At 36.6% G+C, this 20,945-nt stretch overlaps 1 protein-coding gene and 1 long non-coding RNA gene across 3 annotated transcripts in view; one reads left to right on the top strand and one right to left on the bottom strand.

Moving 5' to 3' along the window:
* Window positions 1-20,945, bottom strand: part of LOC131425397 (RING finger protein 17) — a 546,443-nt gene that overhangs the window by 273,759 nt on the left and 251,739 nt on the right. The window lies entirely within an intron of this gene.
* LOC131425401 (uncharacterized) lies at window positions 7,215-8,621 on the top strand. Its single transcript, XR_009228987.1, has 3 exons — window positions 7,215-7,369; window positions 7,429-7,690; window positions 7,749-8,621. It is a non-coding gene; the product is annotated as an uncharacterized LOC131425401 (long non-coding RNA).

Here is a 20,945-nt window from a genome sequence, read left to right as displayed (position 1 = left end):
TTTTAGCTAGAGCAGTTAGTCGAATTTATTCACAATTAAAATTTGTTGTCATCATTTGGTGTAACAAAGGATACGTATTTCGATACTATGTAAGTAACTTCGGGTATTGCATATTTTGAAGCTCGCGATTTTCAAATATTGGTAACTTTGAATCTGTTTCCTGATATTCGAAAATAAACGATGTTCGAAAGATGTAGTTTTCATATCGTACTATGAATGATCGTTCCGGAAGCCCTTTAAACAAGCCCAATGTGCCCGTAAATAGAGACGCTCCTGTTTTCGTGTCGATCGGTTACGCAGAGTAGCGAACCTAATAACAGCCGACATAAGCATTACTTTTACATTGTGAAAGGGCGATAAGGAGAATATGCCTATGCTTGATGACTGGTGTAAGTATAGTTTGTTCATATTTAGATCGACACATGGATGGAATCATGCAATTCTAGGTTTGTAATCGGACTTGAAGTATATTTGATTCTCTTCATGACTAAACAAGATGTTCGAATCGAATGTTAATACCTTAAGACTAGTAGCAACAAGAAATATTCATGATAAAACAATCAGAGGGACTGGTCTCCGATTGTAAAATAGAAGATTGCATAAATCTCAAGTCCACAAATATTAGCGAAGGTTATATTCCTACCCGTATCATTAAAACCTTCCGTCGGCATTCAGCAGAGAGAGCGAGAGAGAGAGAGAGAGAGGCATATCTGTCCCATCTCAACTCGACAACAGTTTCCTGCCGGGCAGGTTTAAAACCACACACTGGGTCGTCTAGAAGCGCCACCCATCGAGTTATTCCTTCCGTACACCGGGAGGCTCCCCATCGATCCAAATTTACAACCCAATTTAAAACTAATTGTTTCCTTCTTGTTGCTGCCGTACGGAAATCGGAAATCACTAATCGGAATTCTGCTGCTGCTACTGCCGGGGTGGCGGAACTACCAACCAGTGCGAAGCATGTTACGCACATCCAGCACGTGTTGTCTGGGTTGGGCACTACATCAACCGAGTTAATGATTGCCCTGCTTCAATTCGCATCACTGAGCCACATGATGCTAGCTAGGATTTTACTAAATTCTTATCATTGATTTATGAATACAGACTCCTAGCCTCATAAAATTGCTGATTCGTATGTGCGTTGCTGCTCAAATGCAACGGTAAGACGTTCAACTATTTCGTCCGGAATTCTTCCTAGCAGACCGTAGATGTTAGAACTAATGAATCTTGGTGTTGTTGCTTTAAGATACCCACATCACAATATCACTTTCTCCTTTAATAAACGGAAAACGTAGGAAAGTTTGATCACAAACGAATTTCCAGACATGACAGTCACGATCTTTTTTTGGCACACATCTACGGTCCTCCGTGAAACTGGCACCAATGGTGATAAATTGGTTGCACTGCTGAGTTCCCATCATCATATTCATAATGCAAATGTCAAACCGTGAGAACTCTTTCGATTCGTTAACTTATTGGTAAACATTGAGATTTTATATTTTATTTCAATTATTTAAAGTTCATTTTGCGTTTATTTACATTAACCACAAGCGGACGATTTACATCCGATGCGCATTATAGCAGTTAAATGAAAGTTTGAATACATCCTTTTTCCGTTTGTAGTAAAGCTACATACAATCAGTCTCTTTAGCGCTGAAGAACATCGGAAGGCTCAGGATTCAACCAAAGACAAATAATAAGACATGAGACTGCCGAAGAAAAACTGAAATAATTTCGATTCATTGTAGAGTTCTTTCGGTACCTTATAAAATGACTGCACTCACCACTTGGTGGCGCGCAAGAATGATTGCATTGACATCATTTCGATTGGGAGTATGCCGTGAGTGAAAATAAACAAATGTTATCGTTGTCGCTAATGGTAACAAATTGTTTGTTTTGAAAGATGGGGAAGCTTTGCGTGCTGAAAAACTGTCGAAGAAAATCTCCGACTGTTTCTTTGTTCCAATTCCCAAAGGAAACCGAACGGTAATATACTTTATTTTTTTTATATTCTTGTATTCTTTAGTATTTGAATAATATTTAAAATGCGCTTTTTCCTAGTCTTGAAGAATGGATTCGATTTTGTGGATTCGACGAAGCGGAAGGAAAAAACTCAAACATGAAGCATCGGCGGATATGTTCGAGGCATTTCATGCCTTCATTTTTCAATGATCAATCGAATACTGCAAAAGGGTAATAGTATTATTATTATTTGAATTAATTATTAATATATTCAATCCAATGTAGCTTGAAACCAGACGCTATCCCTACCGAGTTTGGATCTAACAAGGTGACTGGTATGTAACGATTTAGTTCAAGTTTCAAAACAATTTTACTGAGTCCGTCAAAGCATTACATACCATTTATTTTTTAATTCGATTCTGGAATATGATTAATCAGTCGCATTTTTCAGACTTCCAAACAGGTATGATTCGGCATGAACTTTCTAAATTATAGTTTTTATTTGAGTTACCATCCGTCTGAAATAATGGAGGATTCATAAACACATTGTGCCTTGGAGATTAGGATACTATAAAGACAAAAATTAACAAACAACCTCGCGTCTTCACTGAAGTTTTCTTAGAAGGAAACGCAGAGTATTTAATACTAGTGGTTTATGCATCTCTTGTGCTTGCCTTGGAGATTGAAACAACGAAAAAGAATCATGCAATCATGCATCGTACATATACGTACGTACTCCGACCAGAATTTAAAGAGAATCAAAGCGGATCGAACAAAATTAGTTTATGAACATGTGTACCGAAGGACGAAAAAATGCAGTCATGTTGCAATACTCTCTTTGGGGAAATATTTTTCATGTCTACCCGTCAATAGCCATTCTGTAACGTGAGTAATGTTAACGAATGTTAACAACGGATTGATTTTAGTCCAAATACATCACATAATCTTCTACACTTATGACATTAATCTATCACCCGCTGGTTGAGCGATCTTTCGAACAAGGCTTTAGTTAGAAATGTTAGATTTCTATCTGGTTTCATATTATTTCTTAGAACTGTTAGTAGCTACTAGTCTTCATTAGTAAAGCCTGTTCTTTTTAAAATCGATCCAAAATTCTCGCTGTTCTGCTGAAAGCCGAATTTATATTATAGTCTCGCCTGGATCAACGAAACCTTCACATTATCCCGCAAAAAGTTGAAGTTAGAAACTGTCATAATTTTCCCGTCGATTTTCACGAGGCTTCCTACACCACCTCATGAAAAACTGCACCAGACCATATAATTTCCTCCCTCATATTTCAATGTGCGTCTTCAATGGCTTAAGCCGTTTGAGTTTAATTGTCTTGTTGAGCAATTTCAGGCCACTTGGCTATTCATAGCATGGGATACAGAACGTCGACGAACAGTTTATTTGGATTTCGCTTGGCTTCTAATTTTTCTTGATTTTGCGTTAGATATCTGAGAATACTTTTTTCTGCAAAAGAACTATATTTTTAATGTTTTTCAGAGCTTTCACTAAATATAGCAAAAATGTGAGATACAGTGTTGACTACAATGTATTGGTTGATTTATTTGATTTGAATACAATAAATGTAAAATGAAAAAAAAATGTGTGTAAATAACATCAGGAATGAATTTCTTTCATTATTATTAATTACTTCAATACCCAAGACCTGAACTTAAGTTGTAGATGGAAACGCATCGTATTTAGTTTTGAAGGCGAGTATGTATGATGATGTGTATGATTTCCTAATTAAATACCATGCGTCTCCATCTTATGATAATTTGATGGAGACGCATGGTTTTTCGATTGATTTAATATTTTGAAAGTCTGATATAATACTGATCCACTTTTTTTTAAATGTGAGAATAATACAGCGTAATGTACTCATAAATGATTTATTATTAATGTACAATCTAGAGTGGTACCAAAATTATAAGTACGAATAAAAACAACTCGAAAAGTTTGAACATTTTTATAGTTTATATTAATTTAATTTATGTTTGGGACAGCTTTTATATGCAAACCCAGCTACACCCTTTGTTGGATTATGATTGGACGAGTGTTATGTTAATAATAGCACATTTTGATTGGAATTTAAGATTTGCGTCTGTGCAATCAGTGAAACGTTCCAATCACGTTTGAATGCAATCAGTAAAATTTTCCAATCACGTTTGAATCTATTTTCTGCTATTTACTTCAAAACATGAACTTTTACAGATTCAGATACGACGAACTTTTCGCTGCATCACTTATATGAAGAAGAAAAAATTAAAGTTTCTAGACTTCAAACAGCATTGAGATGCGAAAAGAAACAGCTTAGAAGCCTTCGCCTTTTGTGTAAGAGACGAAAAAATTCGCTGGTTTCTAAAAATCATAAAATTCATGAGCTACGGACACAATTGAAGGCGAAACAGAAGTTTACGAAATATGAAATGAATGTGTTGAGATATGTACAACAAAATCCTATTTTATTGGAATCAATCGAAAACTCAATGAAGAACAAATATGCTAGGCGTTACCATCATATCAAACCCCTAGCAACACGACAAAAGATAAGATCTGCAACAGGATATAAATCATTACGGCTGGCGGAAGTCATTTGTCTACCAAATCCTCGAACAGTGTCAAGGTGGCAACAGAATATTGGGCTAACACCAGGATTTAATGAACAAATTTTAAGACGAATGGCTGTGTCTGCGAAATCTATGAGTACGGTTGACAGAATAGTTTCTATTCTAATCGATGGTATGTCAGTAAAACCTACTCTAGAATATCATGCAAAGACAGATCGATTCCATGGTCTGCCTGATGACGGAGAGGTAAAAACATTCGAAAACAACAACATCTTTAATTTGGCAAATGAAGCCATCACTATTATGGCTAGAGGGGTATGCTCAAAATACAAGCAGGTGAGTTTGTTAATAACTCCGAAAATATAATTCAAAGTGTGTTTTTAAAATATTCCAGGTTTTTGGTTATTTTCTAGCTAATTCAACACTTGGCAGTAGTTGTCAAGCTAGAGTAATCGTTGAAGCTGTAAAACATCTATCAACTGCAGGTTTCATTCCAATCACAGTTATAATGGACCAACACGCAACCAATATTCAAACGGCAGAGGTGTTAGGGGTGAATACAAAAAACCCAATGTTTTTTGTTGATGGAAATCCAGTAGTGCTATTTTATGACAGTCCGCATTTGATTAAATCAATGCGAAATAATCTATTCTCCAAAAACGTTCTTTATAAGAATAAGATTGCTTCTTTCCGATATATACGCGAACTATTCTCTCTAGATGTACAAAACGTACCTCGGTTGGTTCCAAAGTTAACTAGAAAAGCTGTTTTCTTGCCACCGTTTTCAAAAATGAGTGTAAAAAATGCTACTCGTACTTTGAGCAGAACAACCGCAAACGCTATAAAATTGCATGTACAGTTAGAGAATCTGAGAGCTGAAGCAAATGATACCGCCGAATTTATTGAAATTTTCGACAACTTGTTTGACGTATTCAATTCACGTAATGAATCAGATAAACTCAAGGCAAGTATTTGTAATTCTTCATGTTGTAAGCTGATCGCAATTACAGCAAGAAAATTGAATTTAGTTTTATAAACATCGTCGATAAAAATATATTACACAATGATTCCCCATAAAATTTTTACACGCATAATCTCTAAAATAAATCTATAACGAATCTGTCTATCTGAATCAGTACATACACGAAGCACTTGATTTCCATGTTTTGATAATACCACAATGTTTGCAGCCGTTGAGAGCCTCAATTAAAGGAAATAGCAATCATTGGGAGTTCTTAAACAACATGGAGGACATTTTCAAGACCATGATGTTCGTTCCAGCGACTTGTTTTGATCCTTCTGTTGTAATATAGTGTGAACAATTTTTTGTTTGGCATTTATTCATTCGATATTTCAGGCAGTACAGGAAGCGAATGATTCGTTAACATCAATACAACGGCATCCTCCATGTTTGAGTGGATATGTACATAATATACAAGCGATCCGAGAGCTATGGACTATTCTGAATACCAAATATGGGGTACCCTTCATTCGAACCAATTTCATTTGTCAAGATGCGTTGGAAAATGAGTTTTCAAGTATTCGACGCAGTTGTGGGTTCAATGATACACCAAACTGCTACCAATTTGCAGCTGCTTTAAAATACAGTAGTGTTGCTAGATGTTTGGATGCTACTACAAATACGAACTGTGAATATGATGAGATTGTTACTTTAGTTGATAACGTAAAAGAGTCGGAACAAGATCCACTGGCAATCGATACGGAAAATTGTTCATTGCGTTATTTTCAATCAATAGATTTTGATAAAGTCCAATTTCCAAATATAGCCGAGATGAATGCTCTCGTATATGTTGTTGGATATGCAGTGACAAAACTAAAACATAGAAGGTGTCGTGAACGAATGGTTCTGAAACACGGAGTATTGCAGATCCTGCAAAATCGTTATTCGTTCTGTAGATTGAAACATCATCTTCATGCAAACGGATTCAAATATCCTAATAATGCAGCAATTGAGATCGGTACCCTTCTATTAATAGCTTTCAAAGAAAAATTCTACAATTTTTTTACCGAAAGTAGATCAGGAGTGAAGAACAGATTAACTGAATATGTTGATTACTGTGACTATGAGTCGTATATTTGCCCCACTTGTTTCGAAAGATTTACTGACTGCCTTATAAACACTCTAATTAAAGGACAACTTTTGAAAATAAAAAACAAAATCAACAAGAAAAATCGCAACACCAGTTTGAAAAAGAATGGAAAAGCCCGCAGGATGGGTATTGAAAGCAAGCAACAGGTTAATAAAACAGGCAAGATGGAAAAATATAGGCGAACAAATTATAAAATAAAACGAACCCGGCTAAATCAAGAATCTGATTCAGTCCAGCCAATTCAAAATACAGAAAAAAATGACGTTGTAATCCCAAGTAGTACAAAGGAACTTATTGGTGGTCCTAGCTCATCATGTGAAAATGCTCCAAAACTCGTTGAAAAGGATTATGAACAAATCGAGATGGAAAAATGTGTGACAATGCTGGAAAATTTTGTAGCTAAATTCCCACCGCGAAATACGATTCGGGCCGAGCAAAGGTGATTGGGTTATTCTTAAAAACAATTTCTTGAATATAATGAGGATTTTTTTCAGAGATTGTCTTCACTTATCTCTTGAATACATTTTAAGTACGTTCACTGATTTTGAGAATGAACTGCGGCACATTTTTATTAAGTACAAAAAATACGGTAGATACCTTTCCAAAATAATGGAATTAACGAGTTGGAATGAACTATCCAATATCTTAGACGAGAATCATAAGTTAAGAATGATTATTTATCTGGAACAAAAACTGCTTCCAGAACAAGAATTTGGAATGGTAGGTTAAGAACTTGTTTAAGATGGATTTGATAGCTAGATTTAAACAATTTTTTTCAGCATAGCGAATTTTTTAGCTCAGTTCTGATTTATGAATGGGGGTTGCGTGTTTTCATGAAAATACATAATTTTTCAAACCGACAAGATGCTCTAGAACACATCAGGTTGCAGGAAGATATGGTCATTTACGAACGTGACTAAGTGTAAGTCCAATGTATCGGGCCACGGTCCATTTGCCTTATCCTCAGAGGCGTAGGAGATGTTTCCCGCGGCTCTGCACATGACTAATAATATGGAAATATTTAAATCAATTTCATCAGTAGTAAGTTTTTATTAATATTAATGTTAGTTTCTTTTGTTAATTAAAATATATATTACAGTTCGTCTTCATCGCTGCGGCTTCTAGTACGATCTAGCTCCGATGTTTTGTATATTGCCTCCAGTGGTCTTATTATTAATATTATTACCAATAAAAAAATACAAAATTGATGCGATGAACAAAATGTATTGGGTCTATTTCACACCATACCGAAATGATCAAATATGACCGATCTTGAACATGGCATATCTGTATACAAAAGCAGCATTTTTGATTTGTTGTTTAGAATAGTATGTTAATAATCGAAAGGGGTGAAATGTATTTATATCAGCTTTTGTTTTCTAACTCTTAGTTATTCGCAATCTCTTTCCAAAGATTCATATAAATATCTACAATGGTTATTATAGTTTATTCGATTGCCAAATTTCTCCGCAGAATACTTTTGTGAACATGGCTGCACTTCAATTAAATTGTTGCACTTTGTATGAAAATCTTCAGCTTGCGAAAAAACTAAGATTCAGTATAGTATGTAGTAGATGTTAAAAAACTGAATTTGAATCAACTTCCGTTTATCAAAATTTGCCGTATAGTATGTTATTTACTGTTGTCGCTCTCACATCATACATGTAATGTTCGAATGATCACTTGAAGAATACCTTCTTCATCAGGAAAAGCCTTGGTTTTCCTCGTTCAGTTGAGCTGCTCTCAGAAAGTTATCCGGATATCATGGCCTAGCTACTACCTGGTCGTAGTGGCAAATGCGTTGTATGAAAAAGATCGAAGTTTTTCTAAATGCAAAATGCCAAACGAAGAAGGAAAACTTGTCGTTAAACAGCCGAATTTGCTACTCCCATGCAGATTAACACAATTATCCAATTGAACAGCATAAATACAAACACTTTCATCATCGCCAGGTATTTGCTGACCTTATACATGCAATTTGAAATAGTGTTCAAATAGTTTGACATGTGAATTGTAAGTATAGGAACTCAGCAGCGGTGCCAGTTTAACGTCATTGTTGCCAGTTTTACGGAGGACCGTGATGTGCATCAAAAAAAGATCACCAGTGTCTAGTCTATATATTTGTTTATGATTCAACTTCCAGGTTTGTGACATTCTGCCATGTACCACGAAAAAGTCAGAGCAGATTACATAAATTATGTGGAAAATGTTAATCAATGGTACGAATATTTCAAAGAAATAAGCAAACCTCGTTCTTATGAAATGCTTCTGGAATGGAAAACCGTAGCTTATGTTTTTCGGTCAATTGTTCAACTTTTCGATCCATATAATTGTTGCAAGAGGTTCGTAAAGTGTGATATGATATTTATTGAAAGTTTCTTCTCACCCGACAAACATTTTGATTCTATAATTTTAACAGCAGACTTTGACTTCAGAACTTGATTCGAGTGCGACGTAAGGAGAGACATTAAAATGTCAGCATGGTAGGCATTCTAGTGCCTGGCTGCCTCATGCAACAAGGGACACGCCTCAAATGATACAACTGTGTCCGCCTGAATTTCGTTCTGATTTCGGTTCTGATGAAGTCATCGCCGTCAGCCGTTTGCCCGACTGTTGACAGCCGAAGGACCAGATCCGCATGTCAAAATAAGCTTTCTTTTTTTTTTTTTCTAATTAATAAAATTGTTTTAGTTTGGATGTTAGTTTCGGATCGAAAAAAATTGTTTAATTCTAGTCTATATACTTTATTTATAAAAAAAAGTCCAGATTTGTATTCAAAAGTTTTCCATCTGCTATGAGAGGAATATTTTCGGAGTTAAGAGAATTAGTTCGTTTCATGGTGGTTCCATAGGCTCTGTTGGTGACCACCTATGTCGTTACAACATGAGCAGTCCGTATATCACAGAATTCGCATCATTGTGAATATAATCAAAGAGAACTTTGAACATTTGCTTCGAGCTGCATATTTTCATTCCATTTGGAGATTCGGATTTCTCTTCGTCGATGATCTCAAAAAAAAGAGCCAGTGAGCCCCGTAGTTTACTCGAAGTCTTAACTGAACTTTCTTCGTGCATTTTTCTCTCTCATTTTTCCTAAACTAAACAATGTTGATCATCAAATCCCTTTTACGATCTTGTATAGTACCTTGTCTCGATATTTCACCCTATGACCAAATCAGCTACCTTCAGAAAGCGAACTTGGTGTTTTTCCATAATTCATTTAGCTAAAAACTTTACCTAACTGGCCAGTCAATGTCGTTGGGCAGCAGATTGAAGACCTTACCATTGTCGTCAAGCGCCGTCCTGAACGTTTACCAAATATGCCAATCTGGAAGCAGCTAAGGATATACAGATCAAATGTAGTTGGTAATTGCTTTTATTTGTCAAATTCGATTACCTTAGGAAGTTCAAATATTGAAACGGAGATTACACAGTAACGCGATACACAGTATCGAAATGAGTGAATTGTTGACATTTGATTTCGTTTCACTCATGGCACACTTCAACTTGAACTGTTTACAACACAATAACTCTCGCGCTCCCCCAAGCGGTGAGTGCGGTCATTTTAGAAAGTACCGGGTACGAACCAGATTTTTTTTAAATTTTTGTAGGCACATACATGTCTTTATTATTTATCTTTGGTTTGATGTTGCTTGTCGTTGAAAGTTTACTTCAAGTTTCATAAAAATAAAACGAAGCTTGCCATGCCGGCACAAGTTTATGATTTTCGGACCATTGCATTTGGCTCGAGACAGGCCTTGAAAATTTTATCATAGTAGACACATAAAGTCTGTTGATGTTGATGTTGAAAATTAAGGGCCTTACGCTTATGTTTCGAAATCGACAAGTCGTAGCACGTAGAATTTTGTGAATATCTATTCGAACACCACTAGTGCAGCTTTTCAGAAGCTGTTTAGATTCAGTATTCATGTGCCTACCAGCGCGTACAGTAAATAATGTCTGCGGAAATCGTTACTTTCGCCGGCTGAGAGGTTCGCGCTGCAAGAAGATTTCTAAGCGCAAACCCATCTTAATTTAAACATTTTGATCAGATATGTCCTTGATAAAATGACGCATTTTTTATATCTGGCATCCTCTTTTAAACACTCTTAAATTAATAAGTTTCTTCATTCCACTATTTCTTCATGTCAGTCATCTTTCTAGTACTTTTCAGCTCCCACCAAACAATTACCTAATATTTTATAATCGTGCTAAATTGAGAACACCCTTCCCTTTTGTCAAAACTCCAATGAAGAAATTCTCGTCATTGTCAAAATTAACCAAAGCTTCGAGTAGATAAATTCAAAGTTTTCCATCTACAGCTGAAAATCGCTTGCCAAATTAGGAAATTTTCAGTGTCCGATTTAGTTGCATCGAATGTCTTCTAATACAATTGCCGATTCGTTATCTTCAATGGCTTTCCAGTCAATAGTTTTCTGCTTATGGAAACGTTTAGTGCCTGACACCGTAATATTGTCAATGCCAAAAATTTCGCTTTTTTCGTTCGATTTTAATCTGTCACTTTTGTTTTTTCTATCGCTACAAAACTTCACCAAAAGTAGAGTTTCCTGAACACTCTGTTGTCAGAAGACCGCCAAAACCGATCACTCGGAGTGCAGTGATAAAAGAACTTATTCGGACAGATAGTAAGCAGTAATGGGAAAAATATTAGTGTGGTTCATCGAATTTCTACGCATGTTCGCGTCTGCTGCAAGTAATGTTGGTTTGTTCGTTTTTACTCTGCTGTGTTTTATACCAGATACAAAAATAGAGCGGCTAATGTCAAAGACATAACCTGTTGACGTGAATACGAATAAAAATAATCGTGCATGTTCTTTGATGTCCAACACTGTTAATTGCGTTTACCTCGGATGCCAGATCTGTACCCTTCAAGTGGAGTACAAATTAAACTAACTTGCGTATACACCATCAGTGAACTTTTTTTTGTTAATTTATGTTGTGTACCGCTCACCTCACCCGGGAAGCAATAATGTTTATTAAAATTCTTCTCATTCGAGTTATAAACCAATCATATATTTGAAGGTCGGAGATATATCTAAAACCACAAATAATTCGCAAAAAAATAATTAATCCCGATATTTCTTTCAATTGAAATAAATAAATTAGCAGTTGCCAATCAAACGAGAAACAGTCCATAACACGATTCTTGTATTTTGTCTCACGTCAGCCCGCCTTCATTCATAATTGCGTTCAGTGATATTAATATTTATACACAGTCCCGTATTAGTATTGAACTTATTTGCACTACCAGGTGTCAGTAATGAACATTTGGTATGAACGAGCCTTAATATTGTTTTTGTTTCGTTCTGCCAAATATATTTAATATACATCAAGTCATTAAACAAACAACTTCAAGCGAATTGCAAGCAATATTGGATGAAGATTTTGCATAACGAAGAATTTCTGATTGTTCAAAAACTATGTGGAAAATGAGCGCCACATGAATGCAATGGAAAACCGAAAAAAACACTTACTAAATTTTGCTTCAACGTTAGGAAGGAAAATTAGTTTTGCATCGAATTGTTACTGACGATGAAAAATTAATTTTGTTTACGTTTCGTCTTAGACTCATCAGTGCATACCAGTTTAAATTGATCTGCCTAATGTAAAACTCGGCAGTTCAATTTGAACCGCTAAGCAGACATAAAGTTTCTGTTATTTGCAGAACACTTTTTGTTTAGCACTGAAGTCCCATGTCTAAACTCACGTGCCGAATGAAATCGGATTTTCGACTTTAAAAGACCGTCTCTAAGTCTAAGACGAAACGTGAACAAAATTCAAAACGGTTATGCGCCCCAAGCACAAAATTATTCTAGCCCCTGAATGATGAAAAAAATAATTATGGTTTATTTTAAGAATCCTAAACGGAAAAAATGATGGGTTAATATGGAACAACCATCAACATTGACTTCTAACCAGATCGATTCAGCAGGAACGCAATGCTTTGTGTTTGGTGGAAAGTTTGATGTACCATGAGCTTCTAAAACTTGATGGAACTGTTAATACTAATCGCTACAGACAACAAATGTTCAATTTCAACTATGAATTGTTCGAAAAATGACCAAAATGAGCCAAAATACAAGGTAAAATAATTTAGTTGCATGACAATGCACCTGAACACGAAGAAAAACCTCTTCAGTATATAATCAAAGCACTTGACTGGGATATACTACCCCATCAGCGGTATTCGTCAGACTTGACCCCTTCCGACTACCAAACTTTGAATATTTTTCTCTATATTTCAGTAAAACAAAAAAACACTTCTTAATCCACCTAATGGTTTGATAAAGCCTTTCTCTTATGTCATTTAAATAATCTCTTCCAAACTTTTGTAAGATTCTATCGTCGGCTTTGGTCTTGTGAGCTTATCAAATAATTTAATAGTAGCTTTTAAACAAGTCTTTCGAAATCGATTCTTTCATTTCCAAAAAAAATGTGAAAACTGGGATTTGTCGGTTACGTCACATGTAAGATTACATCTTTCGAACCGAAAATGCTCGTTATAACCGGCGAATGACCGAAAAGATAGAAGCCAGGTATGACATTAACAATGCTCGCCATAACCCTTCCACATTTGAATGACATTGTTAACTTTTAAATAAGCATGAGTTCATCGAAATTCGTTTAGCCAATGAAAAATGTGCGGATAGTCGGTTACGTAATTTATACTATGATATCTTCAGAACCAGAAATCCCAGAACCCTTGATATTTGAACTTGATCTACAATTCAATAGCAGCTTTCAAATTAGACTAGGTGTGCTAGAATTTACTGAACCATCTCTGAGAAAATCGAGAGTTTAAAATCAACACTTTTTGTCGGTTATGTCACTTATACCGTTATATCTCCGAAACCAAATCTCTAATCCGTTGATAAGTTACTATTCTAGAAAACCAGTGCAAATAAATTTAAAAATACCTTCTAGAATTTCGTCAACACGAAGATCTTGAATTTTAATTGAAACAACTAAAAATGATAACCCGATAATAGCAAACTTATACCAAAATAATAATTCGTTTTACTATCATTGTTTTTTTACTATTAATTTAGTATTTGAATGATAAAATAATGATTCAATTTGGTACAATAATCTGTTTTGCTATTGTTATACGTTTCATCGGTTATATAATTTCCATTTATGTTGGATAAATTCTGAGCAAATTTTGGCAGCCCCTTCAAAAGTTTCAAGAGTTTTCGTGAATCTTTTAGGAAAATGCATGTAAAGTTCGAATTTTGTATTTATAAAAAATAATAATAATGATAATATTAATAATAGTAATATTATTGTTATTATTATTATTATTATTATTATTATTATTATTATTATTATTATTATTATTATTATTATTATTATTATTATTATTATTATTATTATTATTATTATTATTATTATTATTATTATTATTATTATTATTATTATTGTTATTATTATAAAATGTGCAAACTCATTTACCGTTTTACCTTTTTTATATATACGAGGTCTATTCAAAAAGTACCCGGAATTCTCATTTTTCTAAAAAAATATTTATTTATTCGTCTACATCTATATGGTCCCCTTCAAAGTAATCCCCCCTAGATATAATACACTTATGCCAGCGTCTTCGAAACACCCCTGATAGTCACTTTTTGTAATGCTCTGTAGCACTCTCAGCGATTCTGCCTTTATCTCTTCAATCGAAGAAAAACGCTGTCCTTTCATGGGTCTCTTCAACTTTGGGAACAGGAAAAAATCACACGGAGCGATATCTGGTGAATAAGGAGGTTGGGGCATGATTAAAGTCTTGTTTTTATCCAAAAAATATGATGGCATGAGCCAATTGATATGCCACTTTTTTTTTCATAGCAGACTCACCGTAGGCTCTCTGTAACATTTCGCACACTTGGTTACACTATATTTCATTTTTCACGCAAAATTTAATACAAATTCTTTGACTCTTCAATTCTTCCATTGTTTAAACTAACAAAAATCGCCGAGCTCAAAAAAACACGTCTACACCAGCCACTACAAGACAGAATGTAAACAATGAATACAGCTGAATATTTCACCATACATTAGGGACATATGTACCAACACAATAAAAAAAAATTTGACCACCGGACTCTCCAGACGCGCGCAATTAAAAAATTCCGGGAACTTTTTAGGCAGACCTCGTATAAAAAATAGGTATAGAATTCGCTCAAACTTTAGAAATTTTTTCCGAGGTCGCCGGAGGGCCGAGTGTTATATACCAAACGATTCAGACCGACGAACTGAGCAAATGTCCTTGTGGGTGTGTGTCTGTATGTGTGTTGTCAACTAAGAGGTCGAGATCTCAGAGATGGCTGGACCGATTTTGATCAAACTAGTCGCAAATGAAAGGTCTCCCCGTCACCCAAAACGCTGTTGAATGGTTTTGAGATCGGATGTTTACTTTTTGAGTTATACGAAGTTTTATGTCAAAATTTTCAGTATCTGTCACAATTGACCTTGAAAACAGAATATATTTTCAGACTTAGATTCCGCACGGTAATAGCTATCCAACAAGCCATAGATTGTTGAAATCCGGCCATTTTTAACGGAGACATCGAAATTTTTGTGTCAACAACTTTTTCCCCTATTCCAGCAGTAGGAGTTTTGAGCGCTGTATGACAAAGCAATGCTTGGGAGCAACGTGAAACACGATTTTTTAATACTTTTACACACAATTGTTTCTAAGTACCAAAAAGACTGTGTACAACATCCTTTTTCATGACATTTAGCCTCGGACCGATTTTAGCACGGTTCGTTTCTGGCAACATAATCGTTCGAATATGCCATATGTAAACCAAATGATGGCAAAATTTTCGAGTTGAAAGCAATTTCATAATTATATTGATTTAATCTTCTTACAGCAATTAATGCTGGAAGAACATAACAGCCATATACCAATCTAATCAGTTCGTCGAGATCAGTAAATGCGTGTGTGACAAATAATTTCACTCAATTTTCTCGGAAAATTTCTTTTCTACAATTTCAGATTCATACGAAAAGTCGTATGCTCCCAAGCAAAGTTCCTGCATTATATTTGGTTCCGACCTCGGGTTCCGGAACTACAGGATGATATGTGAAACGAAATCAAAATTGTGTAACTCATTCTTCTCGTAAATGGCTGAACCGATCTAAGATTCAAATGAAAAGTTTCAAGATTCTATAAAACATCTTGCTCTTCAGTCAGATCCAACTTCCGGTTTCGGAGATACAGGGTGATTAGTATAAAAATGTCTATTTCACATAAATTAATCAGGTTTATCGGGTTAGCAGATTCTTTAGTTTTAGTGGTATTCGAATCGATTCAGAAGGCACCTAAGAATTTAATTCGTGCTATGATTTCTCAAAGATGTCTACACTGGTTTTCAAATATTTTGAAACAAATGTAAACTATACAGCTACTCAGGTGAATTTATTTGACTTCGACCATACCGATTTTAGAATTCCGGCTCCAGTATCGAATCGTTTCTCAAAGCTCGTTCAAATACATTATCGAATTAGTCACTGTCACTGTTCAATTTAACATTACTCTGCTAATGCGGGTAATAATTTTAGATATTCAAACTCTTTTGCTAGATGGAAATTTATTTATTGCATAGATATTAGTAAATAAAACTATTTTAATAAATCACGATCAGATCGATTGTAGGTGGAAAGTAAGGAGTGCATCGAAAATAAGCTATCCAAAAGTTTCAAATTATAATAAGCTATCCAAAAGTTTCAAATTATGATAAAAAACGATATTTTATTCAAACTAAAAACTAATCCTTTAATGTACGAAGTTAAACTTCACGAATTTTCGAAATTTTGATCGAACGCTCTTCATCAAGTTCCGGACAAGCGCATTTTTTGGACGCTTGAGCCCAAATTTTTTGAACTCATGTTCCCAGCTGCCTTACCAGTCTTCTTGAAGACCCTCTTCACGATTGACCAGTAACGTTCGATGGGTCGAAGCTGAGGGCAATTTGGTGGATTGATATTTTTCTCAACGAAATTTATACCCTTTTCCGCAAGCCAATTGAGAGTGGTTTTAGCATAGTACGCCGACGCTAAATCCGGCCAAAACAGTGGAGTTCTTATATAAAGGCAGCAATTACTTCTGGAGACACTCAGATCGATAGATTTCTGCATTTATAGTTTCGGTAGTGTAAAAAATGGTTGACTTCAAACCACAGGAACATATTGCTTGCCATACCAGTACCTTTCGACCGAATTTCTCCACTTGAATCGACCTGTCCGCATCGCTCACATCCTCCCCAACGACGACAGTAAAGTATTGTGGCCCTGGACGGGTTTTTGAGTCTTCCTTTACATAAGCCTCATCATCCATAAAAACGCAAGCATCAGGACACTGCAAAAGACGCGAATACAATTTCCGGGCCCTTGTTGCTGCTCGCTTCTTCTGTTCTACACTTTGTTTCGAGATTTTCTGCTTCTTGTGGGTAGTCAGGCGATTTCGCCTTTTGATACGCTCGATCATTCCAACACTCGTTCCTGCTTGTTTTGCCAAATTACGTGTTGACATTGATTTGTTCTTCATGATTAGAGAAAACACTTTCTGGACCAGTTTCGGCTTGAAAGAACCGGGTTTTCTGCCTCTTCCTGGTAGCTTGTGGTAATAAAAGGCGGCTTTTCCGATTTAATAATCTTTATGAGCGAGGATTATAAAATTCCTAAAATTATTGATTTCAGTACAGATATACCAAATGTTTATCAATCTTACGTTTAGTGCCTTTAGCAGGTGTAGCGTATTGTTGCCTTCTATTCCACGTAGAGCAACTATAATTAGGTTAGGTTTGAGCTACTCAAATATTCGTATTCAGTTATATATTACCTTTTATCCGATAAGTATATAAATATATATGTTTAAATGCCTTATAGTGTGGCGTCAGGGTGTTACAGTTCACTTGATACCTATTACAATTTAATTCATAGTTCATAATGAATTCAGGTTAAAGTTTTGTAATTGATGCATACTTAAGTTAAGCCAATATAACTGCGTGCTAAGATTAGTTTTAAGAGTTCATGTGAGATCACCAAGTTACAATAATAGAATTTTAATCTAACTTTTTACTGAAGTCTATTTTTAATACGAACTGCTCTTATAAGTTCCACCTTTAGAATTTGCTTCCGCTTGATTTCACTTGCTATCCTGTTTTTTGACATATCTCTATTTCATAGGTGTTCAGCTTCGACGAGGGGTTTGAAATAACACTCCCCCCCAGTATACTGAGGTTTTACACCCAGTCTACTCTAAAGTGTTCCGACGTCTAGGACAGCAATCTTTACTGCGGGTCGTACCATCATTCCTCCAGCGGTTTGAACCGTTGCACTTCGTACTTGTCCGTCTTTTGATTGTGAAACGGATACTACTTTGCCCTTCGGCCAGCAGTTTCTCGGTAGATCCGGGTCAACAATAATAACGATGTCGCCGGTCTGAATAGGTTTAACTGGCTGGAACCATTTTGTTCGTCGTGTGATGGTGGGAAGATATTCTGTAAGCCAGCGCTTCCAGAATATGTTCGCGTAAACTTGAGACATCTTCCATGTTTTGCGTAGAGCGTTTGCGCTGTCGTCGTATAATGTAAACGGTTTCATGCCGTTTGAGGATCCCAAGAGAAAATGGTTTGGTGTTAGAACGGGAGCGGCTTCATTGTCGGCAGCAACGTATGTTAATGGTCTAGAATTTATAACCGATTCGATTTCCAGCAGCATGTTTCTCAGTAACTCATCCGTCGGTAGTCTCTGCGGTTTAATTTGCGCAAGCCCTCTTTTGACTGACTGAACGAGCCGTTCCCAACTTCCTCCCATATGTGGGGAGGCTGGTGGATTGAATCTCCAGCGCGTTGCACATGTCGTGAAGGTTTCTACCATTCTATTCTGGTCAATTGTTTTCAAAATTTCTTTGAGCTCTCGATCGGCACCGATGAAGTTCGTCCCACGATCACTATAAATTTCGAGTGGCACCCCTCTTCTCGACATAAAATTTCGAATAGCCAGAATACAGGAATCCGTCGTAAGAGTATGAGCAATTTCGATGTGGATAGCACGCACGGTGAGACAAGTTATTAATACACCCCATAGTTTCTCTACTCGTCGACCTATTAGTACTTGATATGGTCCAAAATAATCTATCCCTACATACGAAAACGGTCGAACGTAGGCTGCTAACCTAGCTACCGGAAGATTACCCATCATTGGTGGCTGTGGTCTTGCATTGCGTATTTTGCACAGCTGGCAATTCCGTCTCACGCGATCGTACTGTATACGTACTTTGGGAATATGGTATTTCTGTTTCAGTTCGTTTAGAACGGTTTGATGATTTTGATGATGGAAAAGTCTGTGGAAGGCATGTATTATTAGGTCTGTGACATAGTGCTGTCTAGGTAAAAGTATTGGTCGCTTTACAAATTCGCCGACTAGATTGCATTCGTCTATTCTACCAGGAATACGCAAAACTTTATATTCATCCACTACAGGACGTAATTCACGTAATGCACCCTTTTGCACACATTGTTTTTTTTCCACGGTTTGTGCAGAGAGGGAAATAGATCTATAATCATCGGAGAATATTTCTTCTTGAGCTAAGCGATAAATACACATCTCGGCTCTCATTAGTTCATCATTTGATAAGAGTCCGTACTGAAGTTGCTCACTTTTTACCTTTCGTTGAAGATTCATGATATATCTCTGCATCCATGCTACCGAGCGCAACAGTCGATTCCAGTTCGAGAAACGTTCCCACGCAATTACTGGGGCGTGAATCATGTGGTAAAGAATACTAGGACGAAGCTCTTCGTTCGTCGATCCAAAGCTGGAACTTTGCAGTGGCCAATTTACTTTAGCCGTCCACATAAAGTCTGGACTCTTGAACCAGCGACCACTTGGTGAGAGATCAGGAAGCTTTTGCCACTTCGTGCCTTCGTCGGCCACGTTAAGCTTTGTCGAAATCCAGTGCCATTCATTTGTAGTAGTAGTATCGAGTATCTCACTGACGCGAGTGGCCACAAATTGGCTGTATCTACGATGGTCAGAGTTCAGCCAATGCATAACATCTTTTGAGTCTGTGTAGTAGTATCGTTTTCTGATCGGTCGTTTGTGATGCTCCGCAATACTTTTAGCCAGCCGTGATCCCAAAACGGCTGCCTGTAGTTCGAGTCGTGGTATAGTTACAAATTTAATTGGCGCCACTCGAGTTTTCGCTCCTGCGAATGCGCATTCTATTTCATCACCCTCTTCGAATCTAAAATATGACACCGCAGCGTAGCCTTTTTCGCTCGCATCTACAAAGGTGTGAAGCTCAATATTCGTGGTAGCATCGGATGCAGAAGTAACTTTACGATAACATCTAGGCACAGTAACATTTTGAACGTCTGGGAGAACTCGGAGCCATATATTCCATTTATCTAACAGATTTCCGCTTATTGTTTCGTCCCATCCGATACCCGATCGCCATACCTCTTGTAGAAGCACTTTTAGGAACATAAGGAAGTTGGCAATCAATCCCAATGGGTCGAAGATTGTCATTAACGTTCGAAGAAGCTCGCGTTTCGTAGGATTTTTTTGTCCCGTGAGAAGTTGATCATCGTGCCGTGGCGAGAGCTTAAATATAAAGCAATCTGATTTCATATCCCACCACATTCCTAGTATCTTTTCGAGAGTAGTTTCTGAGTGTAGACTGAGTCTCGTTTCGTTGCAGCCTTCGGCGCTCAGTTGTTTTCGAACGTAGTCGGAGTTTGAGTGCCAATTCCTAATTTCGAAGCCTGCTTGGGAGTGAATATAATGAACGTCTCTGGCCAGTTTAACTGCCTGTTCATCTTGCTCTACGCTCGCCAACATATCATCTACATAGTGCTGTTTCGAAATTGCTTCAACTGCTTCTGGGAGATCGTTAATAAATCGCTGTGCATTAAGGTTCATGCAGTATTCAGTTGTTGCTGGTGAACAAGTTGCTCCAAAGCTCAGTACTTTCATCATGTACTCTTGTGGTTCTTTTCCGGCATCGTCGGCGGGCCACAAAAATCTTTGGCAATGCTGGTCGTTTTCATTCATCAATACTTGATGAAACATTTCACGAATATCTCCTGTTATTGCAATTTTGTATTCTCGAAATTTATATAATACCGAAACCAAAGAGTTTAATAGATCTGGGCCTTTCAAAAGCTGTGAGTTCAGAGATATTCCGCGAACTTCAGCCGCGGCATCCCAGACAATCCGGATTTTACCGGGTTTGTTCGGGTTTATAATTGGAAAAACTGGTAGGTACCAAA

This window comes from Malaya genurostris, chromosome 1, assembly GCF_030247185.1.
Source record: "Malaya genurostris strain Urasoe2022 chromosome 1, Malgen_1.1, whole genome shotgun sequence".
NCBI lineage: Eukaryota > Metazoa > Arthropoda > Insecta > Diptera > Culicidae > Malaya > Malaya genurostris.
The sequence above is the reverse complement of the archived record's forward strand: the minus strand, read 5'-3'. Positions and strand labels throughout refer to the sequence as shown.